The sequence below is a fragment of the Cervus elaphus genome, chromosome 12, assembly GCF_910594005.1.
Source record: "Cervus elaphus chromosome 12, mCerEla1.1, whole genome shotgun sequence".
In the NCBI taxonomy this organism is placed as follows: domain Eukaryota; kingdom Metazoa; phylum Chordata; class Mammalia; order Artiodactyla; family Cervidae; genus Cervus; species Cervus elaphus.
The window spans coordinates 45,897,717-45,910,697 of record NC_057826.1 but is presented as its reverse complement, the minus strand read 5'-3'; the positions used below and the strand labels follow the sequence as shown (position 1 = coordinate 45,910,697).

The 12,981-nt window shown below is 39.5% G+C and overlaps 1 non-coding gene across 1 annotated transcript; it reads right to left on the bottom strand.

Moving 5' to 3' along the window:
* Positions 1–867: 867 nt before the first annotated feature.
* On the bottom strand, positions 868–939 carry TRNAF-GAA. The gene has a single exon. It is a non-coding gene; the product is annotated as a tRNA-Phe (tRNA).
* Between the last annotated feature and the right edge of the window lie 12,042 nt (positions 940–12,981).

Below are 12,981 nucleotides of genomic sequence, written 5' to 3'. Positions count from 1 at the left end.
ATAGCTAGGAGTTTTATCCTGGGATGGTTAGTGTTTAATCTTCACTTAGTGTGTATCTTATAAAACTCTGAGGACTAGTATTGAGGGTAATTTCTTCATTTTTCAAGTGAATCTTCCATGAATCCTAGGAAACAGCAGGATTCAGTTTGGAGACACTGTCCTAAGTATTACTTTTGGAGGCTACAAAGGCAAAATTTTCCATAAGGACAAAGCTTTGGCACTGGATGTGTAGCCTTAGGATATTTCCTGCAGAAGGCTTTTCTTTGGCCTTGAGCTCAGTCTTGCTGTTGTGAGTTTTGCCAGCTTTAGTCTTAATCCTTGGCTATCCATGGCAGTCTCCCTTCAAAAATTAAAGCATATATGTCTGTCTTTTCATAAAGCCTGCATTTCAGGGTGACTGACAAATAAAGCAAACCAGAGCTCACACATCAAACATAAGATTGTATGCTGTTTGGAAATTTCATAAATGACTTCTGCTTAAGAGATTTTCCAATGTGGAAGCTAGCAGGGCCTGGCTGCAGCCTCCTGATGCTGTGAAAGTGACTCCAGGCTGACCCCAACCCCAAAACCCCAGAACTGCAGGGCCCTCTGGATCTCTAGCACAAATTGGGGTTTGGCAGCCAATCCTTTCAAGTTTCAGGCTGCCTAGGGACAACTGACCTGGAGATGAGAAGGTCTTCCTGAATAGCATTTTTTCCTTAAAATCTTTCTTCTTGCCTACTATTAACAGGGTGAAGTGAAGTGAAGTTGCTCAGTCGTGTCCGACTCTTTGCGACCCCATGGACTGTAGCCTACAAGGCTCCTCTGTCCATGAATTTTCCAGGCAAGAGTACTAGAGTGGGTTGCCATTTCCTTCTCCAGGGGATCTTCCCGGCCCAGGGATTGAACCCGGGTCTCCTGCATTTCAGGCAGACGCTTTACCGTCTGAGCCACCAGGGAAGCGGTAGCAGGCAGAATAACTTGGATGCTAGTGTTCTGGTTGAATGCTCTGTGTTTTAAGAACTTGAATAACTTCTCTGGCCCTCAGTATCATTCTTTTCAAATGAAGGAATAGAACTGCGTTGTTTCCACCTGTGAAATTCTGGGAGTCCATCATACCTTTGGGATACCACATGGAGCCACCAGAATTAGAAGCTGTTCCTTATGTTTTAGAAAGCTTTCCTATCCTTCAGGAAGTTTCTAGAAGCACATCATAGACTTTCAAGACATCATGGACTAGTTCAAACTGACCTGCAGAGACCTAGCCATCACAAAAGCACCTCAGGAGTGTCCGATGAGAAAGTCATGTATGATATCAGGGGACTTCTGAGGTGTCAAGAGGTAAGTAAAGTGAAAGTGAAGTCGCTCAGTTGTGTCCGACTCTTTGTGACCCCATGGACTGTAGCCCGCCAGGCTCCTCTATCCATGGGATTTTCCAGGCAAGAATACTGCAGTGGGTTGCCATTCCCTTCTCCAGGGGATCTTCCTGATCCAGGGATTGAACCCAGGTCTCCTGCATTGTAGGTAGACTCTTTACCATCTGAACCACCAGGGAATCCAGAGGTAAGTAAGATGAGTGGTAATTGAAAGAATACACAGAGGATGGGGGAGAGCAAAGGAACACAGTACAGACTCTATGAAAATGGTATTTTCAGAAATAATCTAAGAAATGATTTTAAAAGGAAGTAAATCTTGCCTTTTGGGAGCTAAAGGAGGATCTGTCTGGCATATTAAGTTGTCCAAACAATTATTTTATAAGACAATGAGATGAAAGCTGCTTATTTCTAATAAAGTCAGGATCTCTGTAGTCACTGATATGTGTTCCAAATGTGTAAAAAAAAATGCTGATGAAGGTCTTAAAGGTGGGTTTCAAGTGGAGAGCCCAGGTCTGTGAGAATACATACTGACATAAACAGCACAGGTTTGTGTGTGTGTGTGTAAGAGGACTGGTATGCAGAGAGGAGAGGAAAAGAACCAGTCCCCCTCTGTCATTCTGCAACAGAACATCTGGTATAATAGAGCCCTGAGCATGCAGGCAGCAAGCCTGGTGTACAAGTGCTGGGTAGGGAAAATGAACTGTACTATAAGATAGAAATGATTTAGATTTAGGTTTAGAAAGTGATCAAACTGTGAAGAGAGAGTCAGTAGCACATACAAGTCAAAACAACAATGTGCCGCTTCTTCCTTATGTAGGCAAACATGAGGGTGTGTGATTCCTAGTGTGGGTGGTGATGTGAACACGGAGGAGTTCATGGGCACCACAGGGGTGATGCCCGGAGAGGCTGTTCTGGAAAGTAACCTGGCAGTGAGCCCCCAAACTGTAGAGCAGTTGTGTTTTGCTTGGGGGTGAGGAGCTGGAGAAAGGGGCTTTGCATGAACTCATAACTAGCAAGTTGTGTTCTTAGGAGTCAAAGAATTTAAGGAAGGAAATAAAGCATAGTGAATCCATGGATTCAGGAAGCTGTTTCTTCCAGCAGGATATTGTGACACTCAGACAAGGTAAAGAAGAGACCAAAGAAGTGAACTACAAAAGCAACTAGAGTCCAAACAAATGAAACAGGGGCCTCCCCAGGCTGAACTGGGTGGGGAGCACTTCCATTGACCTCAGAAGTGATGACCCTCCTCCTGTTGGCATTTTTACAGTGTGACAAGTCATGTACATATGGAATAAATGTTAATTATATTATAAAATAGGCTTTGTGTTAGATGATTTTGCCCAACTGTAGGCTAAAGTAAGGGCTCTGAGCACATTGAAGGTAGGCTAAGTTTAGCTATGAGGTTTGGAAGGTTAGGTGTATTAAATGCATTTTTGATTTAAGGTATTTTCAACTAGAATTTATTGATTTATCAGGGTGTAATCCCATCATAAATAAAGGAAGATCTGTATTTGGAATTTACCGAGAGGGTAACTTTAAGTGTTTTCAACATACACATGAAGGCTATTGCTTTCATTACTTACTTGGCTCTCTGCTGTCACCAAACAGGGTTGAATCCATTCAAAAATTAGAACAGCTCTCTTTTATATTTTCTTTATAGTAAAATTTATACACCTACACCAAATAAAATTATGGAATTCAGAGGAGAAAATAATAACCATTTTATCTCTCAGCACTATACCTATTAGTGTTTCTTTCCATTCTGTTTTTTTTTTTCTAAGCATATTTTTCATATAAGAAGCATTTTTTCACTTAGTTTTAAATCATATGTTTTTTATTCTCAATTTGAGGCATCGATATCAGTGACTGTAAGTTATTCTAGAGAGACTTGATCTGGGGACCTAGACCTACTGTTTTTTTCATGGAGTGATCTTGGGCAAGTCGTTTGTCTTCATAGGACCTGACTTTCTACATTTGCAAAATGGAAGAAGTAGGCTAGATGAAAGACTGTCTCCTAACTAAAGTTCTGTTTTAATAGTGGTAGAGTTGGAACTGGAACTCATCGAATTTCTCTTCCTCCCATGCTGCATCACACAACTCTGGTGTGGAAAAAGACTTTGAAAATAGAGTTCAAACTTCCTTGCCATTTGGGGATTCCTTTACACTATTCCTGATAGTGATCCTTGCAGACTCTGCTTAAGTACTTTGCCAGAGAACTTTGGGCTTTGTAATGCAGTCCATCGCCTTTTATGAGGGCCCAGATTGAATTGGAATCTGCCTCCACAGAATTTCCGTATACTGGCTCTGGTTCCTTCCTCTGTGGTAGCACTGATGTAGTGCAGCTCATCCTCAGATATGTCTCCTCCAGGAAAAATTTCTAATTACCCTGAAATCTCTAACATATGCATTTTAGATTCCTTGAATGTTCCAGATGTCCAGATGTATTTTTTGTATGCTACCCAGTTTGTTGTTGATTCTCTAAAACTGCAGCTTCCAGGACAGAATACAGTATGTGGTCCAATCATGTGTTGATCTTGGGCAAGTTGTTTGTGTTAATAGGACCTGGCATTCAACCATTTCCTTCCTTTTCTTCATCTTAACATTACAATTTTATTGGTGCAGTCCAGATCACACCATTTTTTAGCAGCTAGATTATGATATTTGTTGATTTATGAACAATTTCCAGTCAAAACTTTTGAGGTATTATTTGACATGAATAGCTATATTTAATTTTTTTAAGCCTAGATAAAACTACACAAACTACTGCTTAATTTCTTTCTCTTGGTTTTGATCCATGTTTCCAGTGTAACAAGAGAGATACTTGGGAATCTGGATTCTGCTTAAAGATCTGTATCAGCTGCAAATTAAACATCTTGCCATGTAAGCCTTCATCCAAACTACTTGAACATGGTGACCATGACAGGACCAAGGTCAGAACCTGTGACTCTTTCCCCATCAGGTGGGAAGGTACCACCCTGAGATCATTTCCTAGGCTGCATTGCCCCATTGGAAGTATTGGAGAGTTGGGAGAAAATGGTGACTGGTTAGAGTCAGGAATCCTCCAGGCAGCCGATGGCTAGCTCCATGTAAAGATGGTGCTATTTAATTAGGAAGAAAAAGTGGGAACCATCAAGTCAAGCAAACATTGCCTCAGGAGTGAATAGCTTTTCTCATTCTACCTGGATCTGGGCACCAGGAATGTAAAAAGAATCAAAGGGATGGAATTTTCATAAACATTCAAGAGAAACACACTTTTCCCAAAGCTACAAAACTGATTCAATTTATTAATTTTTCTAGAAGATTTCATGCCTAGAAGTGAGACTGTATTGAAGTCAATTAGATCTTTTTTGGTAGCTGATTTTTTGCCCTTTCCAGACAGGGTCTTCCAGACATTTCTACAGAGGTATTCTCTCTTGTGAGGAAAAAGTCCTTGACAAACTTAGGGATAGTAAAGCTTAGTTCCCCACAATGTCACCTTATCTGGAGTGCTTGAGGAAGCATTGATTGTGAATGGGCTGCCTGTTAATTTCCCTATATTTCTGTCCTAACTTCAGTTCTACATGCTTGAGAGAAGGGGTCTTCATGCAGAGTAGGAATATGTAAGAAATGCTTTTTTTCTAAGAAAAAATTATAAGAGCTCTTAGGGAAGGAGATAGTGAAGGACAGGGAAGCCTGGCTTGCTGCAGTCCATGGGATTGCAAAGCTACTGAACAACAACTGGGATATACAGATACCATTTCTAAAAGGAGTAAGGGACATTTACACTGCAACTTTTGTGAGTGGATATTTAGTTCCTCTAATAACAGTAAAAATAAAAGACTGGAATGCTTTTTAGATAACAGGAAGTTTAGTGCAGAGTGAAGACATTACTCTGTAGCCAGTTTGGGGACAGAGAAATCTTAAATAATGTTTGATAGTGCTGGAAGCAATAAGAAAGCTGACTGGTCATCTGGGACCCTTAGGGGACAATAAAGGAAGAAAGAGTGACTGACATTTGGAGGTACATAAAAATAAATGAGTTGGCCTAACATTTTCTTTTTCATTTCTTATAGTTTATAGAACTTTAGATGTCAGCATGAAGCTCTTTATATGATTTTCTATATGGGAGAATTAAGACCTAGCGAGATGAACTATTAATAACTTGGCCAAGGTCACAAAAACAGCCCATGATGGAACTTGGGTAGTGCCTGGGAATCCCAGTTTCCAGGCCGATCCTGTTCATATGTCTCCCCATTGCACAGCAGTGTTCTCTGTCTCTTCCTTGCTGTTGTCCTCTGCTTACAGCTCACTTTAAGCTATGCCCATGGAAGAACAAGAGTAGAATCTTTTTATTTGCTAGTAGGTAGCATCCTATATGGGAGAAGGCAATGGCACCCCACTCTGCCTAGAAAATCCCATGGATGGAGGAGTCTGGTAGGCTGCAGTCCATGGGGTCGCTACGAGTCAGACACGACTGAGCGACTTCACTTTCACACATTGGAGAAGGACATGGCAACCCACTCCAGTGTTCTTGCCTGGAGAATCCCAGACACGGGGAGCCTGGTGGGCTGCCGTCTATGGGGTCACACAGAGTCGGACATGACTGAAGCGACTTAGCAGCAGCAGCAGCAGCAGCATCCTATATAAATCTCAGCCCATGGTGTCCATCATAACCACACTCACTCCATTCTCTCTTAACCTTCATCCCTGCTGGTCTTCATCCTGAATCCCCCTCTTAAACAAGAATTAGCCTGAATAACTAGAAACTCAATGTAGAAGTTTCAAATTCTAAGGACCACCTGGTCTTCTCCCATAGGTGAGAAGAACTATTATCTTAGAATTTGAAACATGTAACTGCCCAGTCCTTGAAAGGTATCCTTTGTAACAAAATCTGTAGCTGTAGGGAGAGAGAGGGGAAACACTTGAGGTCTATGAGCTATTCTAAGAATAAATATCAATGAGGGGATGGGGTAAGGGGAAACCTCTGTATTTACTAATATCTGATTAACTTCATTGTATGACTGATTGCTTGCATATTAAGGCACCTAAATGTTTTCCAGTTTTCTTTCCAAGTTAAGTCTTAGTGCTGCTCCTGGAATTCAGTTTATTTTGACCTTCACTGACTTATGCTTTGACTACCTGATGCTTGACATGTTTCAGGATCAGCTCCAGGAAGCACAGGGACAAAAAGAGCATTTTGAAGTGTTCTTCCATCAGTGCTCAGTATTTGATTATCACACTTGAGACTCACTTAATACAAAGGACAAGTGCAGAGTCAAGAGGTGATGATCAAATCCAGTTCCTTCATGTTAAAGATGGAAAGTGAGACAGAGTTAACTGACCTCCAGTGACTTGGATATCCTGGTGTAAGGGAGTCAGTGTTTGCTTCTACAAAGTTCTCCTGCTGAATTCCATCTTTGTGTGGTGTGTGGCTGCAGTTTCTTGACAGTTGAGGGTAAGGTTCTTCAGAGTCAAAGAAACATGGCCAGTTATGAGGATGGTGGACATCTACCCCCAAACTCCCAGGGTGAAGGCTCTTTGCCATAGCTTCTAGGTCTCGAAGCTAGATTCCTAGGACCACCACTTCCTAGATGTGTCATTGAACAGGTTTTTTAATCTGAAACTCTGATTCTTTATGTGTAAAATGAGCTAATGTTAGCTTTCTTATAGGTGATTTTTAAGATGAAATGAATATAAGTAGAACATGTAATAAATATAAATTAACGTCCCTATCCCTTCCCTCTGTAATCTTCAGCCATTGACTGAATGTGTGGTTCTGCTGCAGGTCTGTACTCCCTAGAGGCTCGCTGGGAGCCGGGTTGGTGGCAGTGAGGAGTGTGGTTCTGCAGAGAGGACTTGGGAGTATTTTAGCTTCAAAATGATTTCTTCAGTGGCTTAAGTTCCATTTGGGTCTGGGACAGTTTGTGAAGAGGATCCTTGGGAATGAAATGCAATGGTCTCACTGGATTATTGTTTATAGAACCTTTTACTTTGCTTCCAGAATCTGTAACGAGATGCTCTCCATTAACTGTTATCCTCAGTTGCCTCTGAGATACGGGAGTTCACCCCTGTGGCTCATTTCTCCATCAGTGTACCCTTGTCATGTACAAAATTCATTTGCAATCTGTTCTCTTTGATGTGTTAATTTGTTGCGGCTTAATTTTCTCAAGCTTTCTATGTTTCTGATGCTTTTCCAAACAGAGTTGTAATGCTCTAGAGGAAACACAAGGCATCTTGTGTATTTTAATTAGAAATATTCTCTATACAACACCTAGTATAAGAGTATATGGTACTGTGGGTGCCTAAGAAATGCCAAGACTGTTCCTAGCTGTTCATTTAGAGTCATATTTGAACTTCAGGCTAGGCTAGGTTTCTTTGAGCATATTTGTGGTGAAAATTTTCCTGGTGAAAAAATGAAAAGATGGCCATTGCAAAATGAGCAAGTCTTTTTAGTTTCTGTAGCCACAGAGTATGAATATATTGCCCAGACATGAGGAATACTCAATTTTGGCTTTTGGATTTCTCATTATCTCAGTTACTCGTTCATTTTTCAAATTTAATGACAACTTAGTGCCTTTACATGGAAAATACCATTGTAGATCCTCCGGAAAACAAGGAGAAGTTAATTGTAAATATTGAGTGTGCTCTCATGATGTTGACAGTCTGATGAGTCCTGTTTTTTTGTTGTATAAAAGATTAACAAATTGTACTTTTTCTTCAGAGTACTGTTTCAATACAGATCCACTAGTAAGAGAAGAGTATGTTTACTTGGCAAAATGCAATCTTATCCCACTATGAAGTGATACATTATAGATATAGATTAAACATTTTAACAATGACATTTTCTGGCCTTCCACTGTCAACTAGTATAAGGTACAGTGCTGAAGTCTGTTCTGGTACAGTGGTCACAAGGCATTGGTTTGGTTCATGTACAAGCTGTAGTTTCATTGGCAAGAAGAGCAGGGAGATAATACAGGCAGAGAGAAGGGGTGTGAGAGTTTACTATCAATTTCTTAAAATGAGAGTATTTCAATTTTTGATGATGGTGATTTATAAAATGACCTAGTTTACAAGCCTATTGGGAAAAATGGAAAATAGCCAAAAGCCAAAATAAAATAAGTTATTTAATTCATAGTCCAGAGATGAGTAAAAGTAATGGTTGATAATAGCCTTTATAAAATTGTGTATGTACTATACAATATATGTATGTTTATAAATATGCAGAATCATTCTTTAAAAGGCTGACAGTTGACTCTTGAAAAGCAAAGGGTTGAACTGCCCGAGTTCCCTTACATGCAGAACATTTTCACTAAACACATCCGGGATCTGCAGTTGATTGGATCTGCAGATACGTAATTGTGGATATGGAGGGTCAACCATAAAGTTACATATAGATTTTTGCCTGTATAGGGTCTCGGTGCCCCTCACCTTTGTTCAAGGGCCAACTGTATAAAAATAATCTAAATGCATAATAAAACAGTATTTAATGATGAATGAAAAGTTAGTGTTTTACCCAATCACTCTTGCTACATGCAGGAGTATTTTTAAAAAAATATTTTTTATTTATTTGGTTGCACTGGGTCTTAGTTGTGCCACGTGGGATCTGAGGTTGCAGTATGTGGGATCTTGTTCCTGGACCAGGGATCAAACTCCAGCCTCCTCCATTGGGAGCACAGAGTCTTAGGCAATGGACCACCAGGGAAGTCCCCATGTAGAAGTTTTTGACCAATTCTCTTCTTTATTCTTGTGAGATAGCTACTTTCATAACTCCAAGTAATAACCAATAACTCTGTTATAGATTTATCAGTGGATCCCAACACTAGAAAATAAATTTAACTCAAAGACAGTAATAGCCATTTCTCCTCCAATTTACAAATTTTAGTAAAAAAGATATTGGCTTCTTTCACTTGCTTAATAACTATAAATAGCAAACTGAAGCATAGTTTTATTGATCCAATAAATTAAATATATGTCTTGACTCGCTTGTAGGCAAAATGTATAAATGTGCATTTCTAGCAATCTTCCCTTTTTGGCTTTTACTCTTTGAGTTGTGTTAATTTATCCAGGACCACAGTTGATAGTTTTGTGGACAGCTCCAAGGGGTGCTGTTTCTTTATCATATTTCACATACTTATTGCAGTAAAGTGTCTTACAGAGGGGATACTATTTTGTAATTCATATAAATACACCATTTGGCCAAGAAAAGACAAGATACATTTTGTGCTTAACATTTTGCAGCTATAATGAAGTGTTTGTCCATATGTTTATTCTAAAACCTGAAGATCAATAAACATGATAACTCTGTATAGTTATTCACTCTGAAATGATAAAAGTGTGATATGAGCCTTCTGAAAATATAGACTCTGAGGTGACTAAAGGTCTGCTGCTTATAGAAGAATCCTAAGCATAAAGGTAGAAGAATGATCTTGTTTTACATGCCTTCACTTGATTTAAAGATCTTGTTACATTTCAGTTTGCTTTATATGTTGACCACCATAAATTTTTTGTTTGGCTTTGTGTCCCCATTAAGGGTTTTTTTTTCCCCCAAAGATTTATTTGTTTTATTTTTTGACTGTGATGAGTCTTCATTGCTACGTGTGGGGTTTCTATAGTTGCAGTGAGTGGGGGCTGCTCTTCATTGCTGTGCATGGACTTCTCATTGAGGCGGCTTCTCTAGTTCTGAAGCACAGTCTCTAGACACATGGGCTGCAGTGATTGTGGTGTGTGGGCTCAGTAGTTGCGACTTGAGGCCTCTAGAGCACAGGCTCAGTAGTTGTGGTACACAGGCTTATTTGCTCCTGGGCATGTGGGATCTCCCTGGAACAGGGATTGAACCAGTGTCCCTTGCATTGCATGGCAGATTCCTAACCACTGGACCACCAGGGAAGCCCCACCTTCAGTTTTTTATATCAATTTTTGTGCCTTTTGAAAGGCTATTGTTAAATCTTAAGTGAGATATTTGTTAAAGCTACTTTTTAAAAGACTTGATTCTAGGCATATTTTGACTTTTTTTAGGTCTGCAGCTCAGTTTTTTTCCTAAGATCTGTGATGTTTTCAGCCTTCTCCCTGCTTTTGGTTTGGTTCACAGCTTTTTGAATACCATGTTTTCCTTTGTTCTGAAATTCTTACTGTGTTGGCTGGAATGCATCCTCAAGTGATTTTGTTAGAAAATGTACATGGGAGATAACTTTGAGTCTTTAAATGTCTGAATTTCTTCCACTCCTATTCCAGAATAAGTAAAATTATACTCTGGAGTATGACCATCCATGCTGAGAGTCTGAGTTTTCCCAGTTGGTCAATATACTTTTAAAGAGCACATCTTCCTTTATTGCCTTGATATGAACACCATGCTGCCAGGCTTTCTTAAAGTGATATGGTTCTGCTTCATAATTTTCAAGGATTTCTCAGTAGTGTGCTATTGATTTAACTAAATGATAATCAATGGGAATCTAGATTATTTTTAAAGAACTTTTGCTCTCAAATGTTTTGAAGAATGTGTTTATGCTTATTAAATAACTGCAGGCTCTAATCTACAGGGTACTGTATGCCAGTATCTATGTATTTTATATATACTAAATTATTTTTTCCTATTGTAAACCTAGGAGGTAGTTATTACTATTATCTCTATTTCGCTGATGTGGAAACTGATGCATAGAGAAGCTAAGTAAGTTATACAAAGTCAAACATTTTGTAAATGACAAAGTGAAGATTTGAGGTTGAGGAGTTGGGCTTGAGTTCCTGCTCTGAATCCATCTGCTCTTTCCCTGTGTACATCCCTGGAGGTGGAATTAAGGGGTGACAAAGAGGGTGTCCATCCCATTTTTAATAAAGAGGAAAGCACTCCTGGTAATTATTTACTAGACACATAAGCAGTAGAATGTTAGGAGTGATGTCATCTGAAGTTTTGAGTTTCATAATGAAAGTTTCAAAGACTGGCTCAAGAGTAGCTCAGAGGGATTCTCAGCATTCCAGGAGCTGGCTCTGAGAGTTGAAGGAATCCTATTAATTTATAATGCTGTGGTGGAAAATTGCATTCTGAGCTAGCTAAAGTTGATCATATCATCTTTGCCTTGTAGGGAGCTTTATGTTGTCCCATTTATTCCCTAGAGAGGGAGAAAAAAATAATCTGAATAGAAAATGAGGCTAGTTATGGCCTAGCAATTGCACCATGCTGTAAGTAGCATTTGAAACACCTTATCAGAGCTCACGCTTGTATATGCTGCTTGAAAAGTGTAATCCACAGTTTATATGGTTTTATTAAAATAAAGGGCTAAAGTGTGCAGGGAAATAGAGCCCAAGGCAGGGGAAGGGACATTAATGTATAAAAGACAGAGGGCTGCCAAAATAACCTTGCAGTGATCTGATATTTACTGAGATTGTATGGTCATTCAAGGAAAATTTATTGTTGAACAGTGACCGAATTTGCCCCTCACCTCACCTTTTCTAAAAGGGGAATAAAGGTTTTGAATGCCTATAATTAATTCATCAGTTTCTGCTGCCAGACTTGTGCATGCCAAGAGAGGAAACTTTCAGAAGCTGATGCTACTGAGAATGTGGCAATTATTATAACGATTTTTGTGTCTTTTTATTTCCTTTCAGGCAGTGGCATAGCATTGGAAGATTACTAGTGGTGAAGGATAAAAGAGTAGTTGGTGTAGTTTAATGAAAAAAACCTTTTGGAAGGGTTAGGTTTTTTTTTTTTTTTAATGGGCAAATTAGATGCCTGAGAGTGTATGTCTAAGGAAACAGTCACAATCTAGAATTCCTTCCCAAGCTCTAGTCTTTTCCTGAGTTGCTGAGTTTCAGTGATACATATTAAAGCCTTTTTCTTTCTTTCTTTCTTTCTCTCTCTCTCTCTTTTTTTTCCCTAGAGGATCTTTCCAAAAATGTGCACAGGAATACAGAAAAGAAAGAATTAGGTGCGCATTGAGCATGGAAAGATGGGAATATGCTGAAGGGCCTGGATCAGACTTGTACAATCAAGGGTCAGACTTGTCAGTGTGTTGGTGTAGATGAGATGGACCATGGGCATTCTCAGTATTTTTTCCTATTATTCCACTCCTGTCCTCCATAGTGCTTGTACGCATAGGACATTGTTCTCTACCAAAATAATTTTTGATAGAATTATGTTCCCCAAAGTAGTGAAATAAATCTCAATGTGTTCTTGAAATATTTTAAAGATAAGAACAAAGTAATCATCTAAAACACAGTTGAAGGCAAGAAAATTGGGGAGGGAAGCTGAGAGCATTGACCTATTAGATATCAAGATTTGTTTGTTTCAGCTTAAACCTTGCGATAAGTTTAAACCTTGGTGTAGGTAGAGAAAAATATATTGATGGGGTTTAATAAATCAGTGAATAAACCTGCATGTGTGCAAAGTCGCTTTAGTCGTGTCCTACTCTTTGCGACCCTGTGGACTGTAGCCGGTCAGGCTCCTCTGTCTAGGGGATTCTCCAGGCAATAATACTGGAGTGGGTCGCCATGCCCTTCTCCAGGGGATCTTCCTGACCCAAGGATCAAACCTGCGACTCTTGTCTCCTGCATTGGCAGGCTGGTTCTTTACCTCTAGCACCACTGGAAATTTGTTTATTAACAAGTGGTATTCCAAAGTCATATATACCAGACGTAATCAGTAGGTGATCTAAAT